This window comes from Podarcis melisellensis, assembly GCF_964234715.1.
Source record: "Podarcis melisellensis genome assembly, chromosome: 6".
NCBI lineage: Eukaryota > Metazoa > Chordata > Lepidosauria > Squamata > Lacertidae > Podarcis > Podarcis melisellensis.
The window spans coordinates 71,515,051-71,523,802 of NC_138538.1; the positions used below are offsets into that span (position 1 = coordinate 71,515,051).

General features: G+C 46.0%; 1 protein-coding gene across 8 annotated transcripts in view; it reads right to left on the reverse strand.

Annotated features, from left to right (window-relative positions):
- ZNF644 (zinc finger protein 644) overlaps positions 1-5,786 on the reverse strand; it is a 67,427-nt gene extending 61,641 nt beyond the window's left edge. For 3 of the 8 annotated variants that reach the window (XR_014169117.1, XR_014169118.1, XM_081914117.1), the window contains exons 1-2: positions 5,263-5,783; positions 4,013-4,072 (exon numbers count right to left, since the gene is read on the reverse strand). The gene's annotated coding sequence lies outside the window, so the exon portion shown is untranslated. Of the gene's footprint in view, positions 1-4,012; positions 4,073-5,053; positions 5,153-5,262 lie in introns of those variants that run through there. The other 5 variants (XM_081914119.1, XM_081914121.1, XM_081914122.1 and 2 more) reach the window with 5 other exon arrangements.
- Positions 5,787-8,752: the final 2,966 nt, after the last annotated feature.

Genomic DNA, 8,752 nt, shown 5'->3' on the forward strand with positions numbered 1-8,752 from the left:
AAATTGTGTGATTTTTGAAAATACATTTGCCATCTATTAGCAGCAGCTGGGAGACAGGAGAAAAAAAAACATAAAAAGCTCCATTCCAGCCTCCAGGCAGGAGGTAACTTGACACTTTGACAACACAACAGCAGATAAAATGATGGAAAGTTTGGAGATTAGCTATTCAGCCTTTATATTTTGGCCTAAGAGTATAAAGCTTTATATTTCATTGCAACTTAAAGCAGTTTGTTATTATCAGTGGGATGTTCCTGGACAATGTATTTAGTACTTTTTATAACAGCCAAAGCTTTTAAAACAATCTTATAAACATTAAGCTCTGATGAGCGTGCAGCAAAACCAACATGGCACATGCATGCATTCAAGTCTCTGGCAGAGAACCAAAGTCTCTGCACACAGAAAAAACACTTCCATACACATGAGGCAGCTTGCCTCTTTTCCTGTGATAGAGGCCCCTCACAGGGCCCTCCTTCAGAGGGTCTCAAAAGCTCTTTTCAGGAGGTGCAAGAGGCTACTGTTGAAGGGGGGGAACCAATGAACCCCCAAAGATTAGAGGAGACTGTGAATGGCACTTTTGATCCAAGCCTCTCTCCATGGTTGCCCTGCTTTGATGACATAGATGCTTTCGTTATTCTAGCTGCCACTGGCTTACTACAGCTATGACAGTCATTTGTCAATGGCGAAAAAGAATTGTCCCCAGGCAATCAACTACTGTGTCCCAATTCTTCCTCTGAACCTTGAAGAACTCCTTGCTTGCATGCCAGAAGACTACATCCCAGGCTCTCTCCCTTTCTACGATGGGGGGAAAAAAGTCCTGAGCCCTACCTACAAAACACACCCCTTTATTACAGGTGTATAGTGATTCTTTCTTCCTACCAGTCCTAAAACTAGAAGCCTAAGCCTGAAAGTGAAAGGCTAAGTTTCATACACAGAGGAACTGTTTCAGGTAGAAAAGAAAGTGGCAACATGGAGACTAGGAGCTGCCTCAGCATGGAGTTTCTGGCTGGCATCTCTTGTCGCCTCCCTCTTCCTGACGTAAGGAGACAGAAGTCCAGCAATGAATTCTACAACCATTTCCACTTCTCTATGCCTTCACGTCTTAATCTGGAGAGCAAGGAGACTGCCAAGAAGGCCACCACTGGTGCTTGGGCGTAGCAGCTGCCCAAGTTCTTCTGCACTGGATCCTCAGCAAATTTCCCCTCTCTACATACAGAAGAAAAGCATAGCTGCAGAGTGCATGGCAAAGGTGTTCAGATGGCTGCTAGCCAGGATGGAACTGGGCCAAGGTGCTGCAACACTTAACTGAGTAAGTTCTTGCTACACGCCACATACTTTTGTCCTCTGGTCCCATAATTTGCCCCAACATAGCCAAGGATAAATATTGAACAAAACTAGTCAGCCAACAGTATGTCCTAAGTATGTGGGATACCAATTTCTAGATAGAATTTTAAATGTGAATTATCAGTAACTTCCTAGTTTCCTAGATATGTCAGCTTGTAAAGTATTGGTGGAATTTCACTAAGCAAGACTTAAGTCCACCAGCGCAATACAAAGTTGTCCGAAAGTATATGCCATGTCTTAATATTTTTTTCAGATCCTTCACTGAAATAAAAGAATCAGTGTTATATTTGTCATTTGAAGTAATTAATACCTTTAACTTGAATTCTAAATGTTCAAGTAAGCACCTATCAGCACTAAAGTCACTGTTACATCAAAGAGTGCTTATTTTTATCTTAGAAATGCTAATTGACTTTTTTTTAAAGCCATGCAAATTGGAAAACATGATCTTCTAATGCTCCTCTTTTTTTTAAACAAAAATCACATGACTTTAACCAAATCCTGACTTAACGATATGGAAAAATTGGTTCACAGTCCCATAAATGTAATGAATGTTCCAATGCTTCTGAACACTAGGGATAAATAATAATAAATTTATGAGGAAATGAGGCATATAACACTAACAAAAACTCCTAAACTGCTTTTTTAGTTTACCTTCTAGAGGCAATATGAATACTGTTAGTAATAAGCCCATCTGGCCATTGCGATCACTAGGTTCTGTGGTTTGGTTTTTGCTAATCCCAACACATGCTAAAGTTATTGGCCCCATTCACATTTAACACTAAGCAAAATCATGGTATAGCGAGAAGAAGCAAATGTGGGTTCCCACTCCAAATGTGGGTTCAGGACAGATAAAAGAAAGTACTTCTCCATGCAGTGCATAGTCAAACTATGCCCCGGGAGGCAGGAATAGCCACCAACTTGGATGGCTTTAAGATAGAATTAAATTCATGGAGGAGAGGGCTGTCAATGGCTGCTTGTTATGATAGCTATGCTCTACCTACACTGTTGGAGGCAGCAATGTCAGTTGGTGGAAATGGGAAGGTAGAGTGCTTGTGTGCTCATGTTGCGCTTATAAGCGTCCCACAGGCATCCGGCCTGCCATTCTGAGAACAAGATGCTGGACTAGATGAGCCACACACTGGCCTGATCCAGCAGGCTGTTCTTACATTCGTATGTTCTTGAGAGCAAAGCAGGCTCTGTTCACATTCAAAAGGAATAATGAATTAGTAAATAAAAGTGTAATTGAGATGTATGTTTTCCCAATCACATCTCTATGTATCTAAGCGGGAACTCAAATCCAGACCTTCCTAGTCTATCTACCCTACTTCTGAACAACTCTTCTTACTTTTAATAAAGCCTTTCTGACACATTAATGGTGCACAATGCTATCTCTTTTACCTGCCCAGACCAATTAAAAAATAAAAGCATCATCAAGTATCAAAAAGTAGTTTTCCTTGCAGCACCAGTATTTTGAAATATACTCATATGTCAAGAGTATTGGTACATCCAGGATCTTAAGAACTTCAGTATCTTGCGAACAATTTGATGTGATAAACTACAATGAAGCACACACTTTAGCAGCCATCTTAAGGGAACCTTGACAATATTCCTAAGTCATTGGTTTAAGGTGTGCTACTTATACATTAATTTGAAACTATGCCCTGTATTTCTGAATAAGATTCCACAAAGAGGCCCAATATCACATCACTTTTGACCCTTAATTTTGCATACTGCTTTTAAATAGTATTATTAAATTAACCCCCAATATGTAAATAAAAGATTCACCACTACTCTCATTTTACAAATAACTGAAAAGCTACGTATTAAGACTGTTTTTCCTTTCTTGAATTAACTTTTGAAAGACTGGCAAATTTCATGTGTCACTCCTGATAATATGGATGTGATACAGGTTCATGATTTCAGCCCCTTTTTTTAACTTTTCCACTTCTTATCTCATACCTTGTATTACTTAGGGTAAAGTAACATGCAAAGAAAACAGTAACTTGCCCAACAGTGTGTCCAAGCCCATGAAGTGACCTGAATATGAACCAGATCTCCTATGTTAAAAAAACTACTGATCCACTAGTACCATCTCTACTGTTGTAAAAGGATTATCATATTGACCTTTTCTTTGTACTCTGCATTGTTTTGGTGAATTGACAGCTTTTTAAATGTACATTTTAGCTGATCTTGTTTTGTCAAGTATTTTCAAGTCCTCCTTGCCGTACGACTTTCACACCAGGAAATACGTAGAATCAGTGATCAAAAGTCTCATTGTTCTGGGCACATTTTGCGACAGGGAATTTCTTTAGTGCAAGCAGCTTCTGAGCTACAGAAGCAGTACTGCACCTAAGATTTCCGATTAAAACCGCAGTGTGGAAGGAAAGGAGGACCCTTTTCTGCCTCCTAATGACCAGCTACTCTCCAAAGAGTGGAGAAGAGACCCTCTTAAGAATATTAGGGGTGTGGGCAGGGGAAGGACTAGACCATGTGAAAAATGAACGCAAGATTTTAGCCGTCGTTCATTCATTTTCAGCTTCGTATTGTAAAAAGTGTGCCCCAGACATTCCGTTGCTGCACCTGCAACCTCGGTTTAAGGTGGTTTTTAGCTCCTGGCTTTCATATCTCCGTTTCTAATTCTGCGTAGAATCGTAGTCTCCTGAAGCCTTACCTACGCTAAAGCAGCAAAATTCTTCCGCCCAAGTTCTTTCACATCTTGAAATTCATCAACCTGGGGACAAGGAATTCTAAACGTTAGTTCTCCCGTCAAAACACAACGCAGGTGATTTACACCCTCACACATTCTGGTAGCCTAACAGTTACATCGCAAGTGCCTGGCTAAGATTTGCCGGTGGAGGCATTTTCTCGCCCTGCAATGTGAGCGCCAGACCAAGAGAAGAGCAACAAGTGTGTGTACAAGAGCTTGGAAACATTTCGGGACACCATCCATCCCTAGGCAACTGCATAGTGCAGGGACTCCGCTGCCGATTAGTACCAACGGTTACTATTGTCCCTGGTGCGTTTTTACACGTTCCAGTTCCAGAACTTCCCTGGCGCGTTGATAGAAGTTGCCGAGCTCGCGGGAGGAGGCGAGCCTTACCGACCCAGCGAGCTGAAAGGGGAGCTTCAGGGGAGAGAAAGCACTCCGCTTCCACCGGCGAGAAGCCGCGGAACTCGGTCGGATCGCGAAACTCAAGGGCGCAGCGGGGCTAGAGCCTCGGCGGCCTTGTGCTGGTGCCGTTTGCAACGGGGACCAAGCTGGGGGGGGGGGGCTTGAAAGTGGCACCCGGGAGGCCCAGGTACTTTCACCTGGCCTGGGAGGGGGAAACAAAACAAAAGTAGCCAAGGCGCCCCAGGGACGAGGAGGAGCCCCTGGTTTCACCTGGCCGTTTCCCCCACCCCCACCCGCTGCCAGGGTGACCTCGCTATTTCCACGGCCTTCCCGAGCTGGGAGGTCGCCTCGGCTTCCTCTCCCCACGCCTGCGGCCTCCTCAGAGAGAAAACCCTCCTCAGAGGAGGCCCCGGCGCTCCGGTGTCCGGCCCAGTCGGAGCCGCGGGAGGAGGAGGAGGCCGGAGGAGGAGGAGGAGGAGGCCGGCGGCGGCGGCGGCTTACCCCGCCCCCTCTCCCCCCGCCGTCCGAGGCTTCGCTCTGAGGGGAGAAGAACGAGCCCATCTTCCCGCCTGCGAGGCCGCCTCTCCCCCAGCCACTCACCCCGGCCTGGCCGCAGTCCCTTTGCCGCACCGGAGGCAGCCGCCATGTTCCCCGATGCGACAGGAGGGAGACGAGACCCCTCCCCCTCCCCTCCGGCCCCCCTCCCTCCTTCCCGCGCGCGCCCTCCCCGCCCGTTCCCAGACCGCCCCCCCTCCCCTCTTCCCTCCCACCCCTCCCGTAATGAATAATCATCATAACGGAAAACTCACGGGCTCGCCAGGGCGTGCGTCACGCCGAGGGAGGGAGCGGGGGGAGGTGGGGGCTCTTGCGTGCGGCGTCGTGACGGCATCACGCCGACCCACCTAAAGGCGCATGTGCGGAGGCTGCTGCTGCTTCTTCCCGCCCCTCGCCCGCCTTTGCCCTCCTTTCCCGAACTTGCTTCGTCTGGCTGCCGGGTTCCGGTATGCTTCGGGCTGCCACCCGTCCGGGTTTGGCCGGACGCCGCCGTGATCCCGAGTCGACGTCGGGGAGAGGACAAGGTCTGTTGTTCAGCCGATATCCTTGGTCTCAGTTGATGCAAACGGAAAGAGCTGAAGGAAGGAATCTGGCCCGTCGCTTTCTTCTGACACTATGCCATCATCTAGTTTTCGCCCTGCATTGGGGCTGCCATGCTTCCGGATGTTCCCGGACATCGTACATCAAAGTCAGGATTGACATTCAGGGGAAATTGCCCTGAATTTTAGGCGAGTCCATCGAAAAATCAAGGGTTATTTGGCGTTTTTGTAAAAATAATTTTTCTTTAAAAAATGGTGGTTTCCTTAAAAAAGACTTAAAAACAACTTTCAGGACTTTTTGGTTTTCACTTTTCAAAATATGGCAACCCATCCCATTCAAGCAGATGTCAGGCAGACCCACAGTCTTCCCCACGCCATAACTTCTCAGGATCTATTGCCTGGTTTGGCGCTCAGGACCAAATTCCCCTGAAGTTCAATCTCAGCTGGATATCATGGTCCGAAAGGAGCCGGAAGCAATTTCCTGAGCTGCAGTGTGAGCATGCCTATGAAGCACACAGAGGCAGGGAGTTCCACAGATCTCGCTGTTGCCGCAGTGCCTCCCACCTGAATAGTAAAAACGCGATAAAACAGATGATTAAAAAATTCCCGATACAGGGCTGCCTTCAGATGTCTTTCCAAAGTCAGATAGTAGTTTATCTCCTTGACATCTGAAGGGAGGGTGCCACTACGGAGAAGGCCCTCTGCCTGGTTCCCTGTAACATCGCATCTTGCAATGAGGAAACCAGAAGAAGACCTTTGGAAGTGAACCTCAGTGTCCGGGCTGAGCGATGGGGGTGAAGATGCTCCTTCAGTATACTGGGACAAAGCCATTTAGGGCTTTAAAGGTCAGCACCAAGACTTTGAAGGGAAGGACAGGAGGGGTCCAATGGCACTGGAGAAACAGGGACAGTGGCGGCTTCTGGGTTCCAGTGGTATGTTGTGATGCTCTCACAAGATCTCCGTGCTGCCAGTGCTTCTCACATTTCCAGCAGCAGCGGCAATGGGGTCAAGAGGCACCTGGGGTGTCACCAGAAAACGTTGCTGGCGCAACAGCGGATGAAAACTCTTCACCACCTATCAAGGCAATAAAACAATTAAAATTGTTTACATAAAAAAACCCACAAACAAGCAGCAGATGAAGCGTCACACCACTTATGGAAATGTAAGAACACCACAAAAACATCCCCAGTTGCAAAGGCTGGGTACCTGCTGAGAAACATGGCTTTTCGAGAGTAAAAACCATCAGGGAGGAAGCCAACTGGGCCTTCCTAGGAAGGATATTCCATAATCTCTAGAGCAGGGGTCGGCAAACTTTTTCAGCAAGGGGCTGGTCCACTGTCCCTCAGACCTTGTGGGGGGCTGGGCTATATTTTGGGGTGGGGAATGAACGAATTCCTATGCCCCACAAATAACCCAGAGATGCATTTTAAATACAGTGGTACCTCGGGTTACAGATGCTTCAGGTTACAGACTCGGGTTAAGAACTTTACTTCAGAATGAGAACAAAAATCGTGCCGCGGCGGCATGGCAGCAGCGGGAGGCCCCATTAGCTAAAGTGGTACCTCAGGTTAAGAGAGTCTCAGGTTAAGAACAAACCTCTAGAATGAATTAAGTTCTTAACCCGAGGTACCACTTTAAAAGCACACATTCTACTCATGTAAAAACACCAGGCAGACCCCACAAATAACCCAGAGATGTATTTTAAATAAAAGGACACATTCTAGTCATGTAAAAACATGCTGATTCCCGGACCATCCGCGGGCTGGATTTAGAAGGTGATTGTGCCGAATCCGGGCCTCGGGCCTTAGTTTGCCTACCCATGAGTTTCTCCCATCAACTACTCTCTGTTGTTAAGACACAAGGCAAGGCATCCCCAGAGCAGATCATAATACAGTTCATATGGAAGGAGGGAGACTTCTAGGTAACCTCGTCTTAAGACATTCAGGGATTTAAAGGTAATATTAACCAGCTCGTGGAATTGGGCCCATAAAGTCATATCTTGGGTTGAATGGGTTTTGGGTTGAGCGCGTTTGAGTTGCACTCCGCGGCAACCCGGAAGTAACGGAGCGTGTTACTTCCGGGTTTCGCCGCTCGTGCATGCGCAGACGCTCAAATTACGTCGTGTGCATGCGCGGATGTGGCAAAACACGACCTGCGCACACTCAGACATGCCATCGCGGTTTATGTTGCATTCAGGATGCGAACGGGGCTCCAGAACGGAACTCGTTCGCATCCCGAGGTACCACTATGTATAAATTTTGGACCATCCACACTGGCTGTCATATGATCAGTGAAGATGTTCTGGCTCCAGTATGTCTGGAAATATTTCCTGGCAGCGAAATGCCAAACTATCCCAGAAAGAAAACTTCATTGCATACACTCTTATTCTGGGTTCTCAGGGAATGTCACCACATGTCTTTGAACTCCAGGGCAGTGTACAACGCATATGGGCGGATCTACATAGCCCGGCACATATTGAAATGACTTTAGACATGGTAAAAGTTGTCCACACCTCATATAGTTCTGGCATCAATGGCGCTGCATTACACAATGTGTACAAATCACTACTTGCATTACTCAAGTTATTCTGCTAACCTGAGCAAATCGCAGATAACGCACTTATAATCCATTATACATATGAACATTATCATTGCCTCTTCCGTCATACAATTATATAGTAAAGGAGTTCAGATGGCAAATGATCAGCCTTTCACACATCAATATTAGCGTTATTGTTATAGACAGCATTTCCACTTGGCACACCTAGCACTGTTACAAGTCCCACATCATTTGTAAGGAATCAATCTTTCAGTGGAACAGCACCCATACTTCTTCACTGTGCTATTTTCTGAGCCTCCTAAAAACATTTTTTTTAGACAAGCCTGCCTTTATATGTGGAATGCCTGCATGTGTTTTAATCTTTGTTCAGCTTATAACAGATTTTAATTATTATTTGCAGTGCTTTTTTTCTTTAAAAAATGTTTAGGGGTACTCTCATTTTCCTACTCATATTGAAATACTGCCCCTCAATGAGGCCAAACTCAGGTTCATAAAATGTTTAGGGGTATGCATATCCCTACATTCCCCCCCCCCCCGAAAAAATCACTGGTTATTTGAATGTTTTAAACAGAAGTTTTGAACTCTTTCTACTGATAATTCTATTGTTCTCCTTTTCTTGTAAACTGCTTTGAGATTTTTTGTTTTG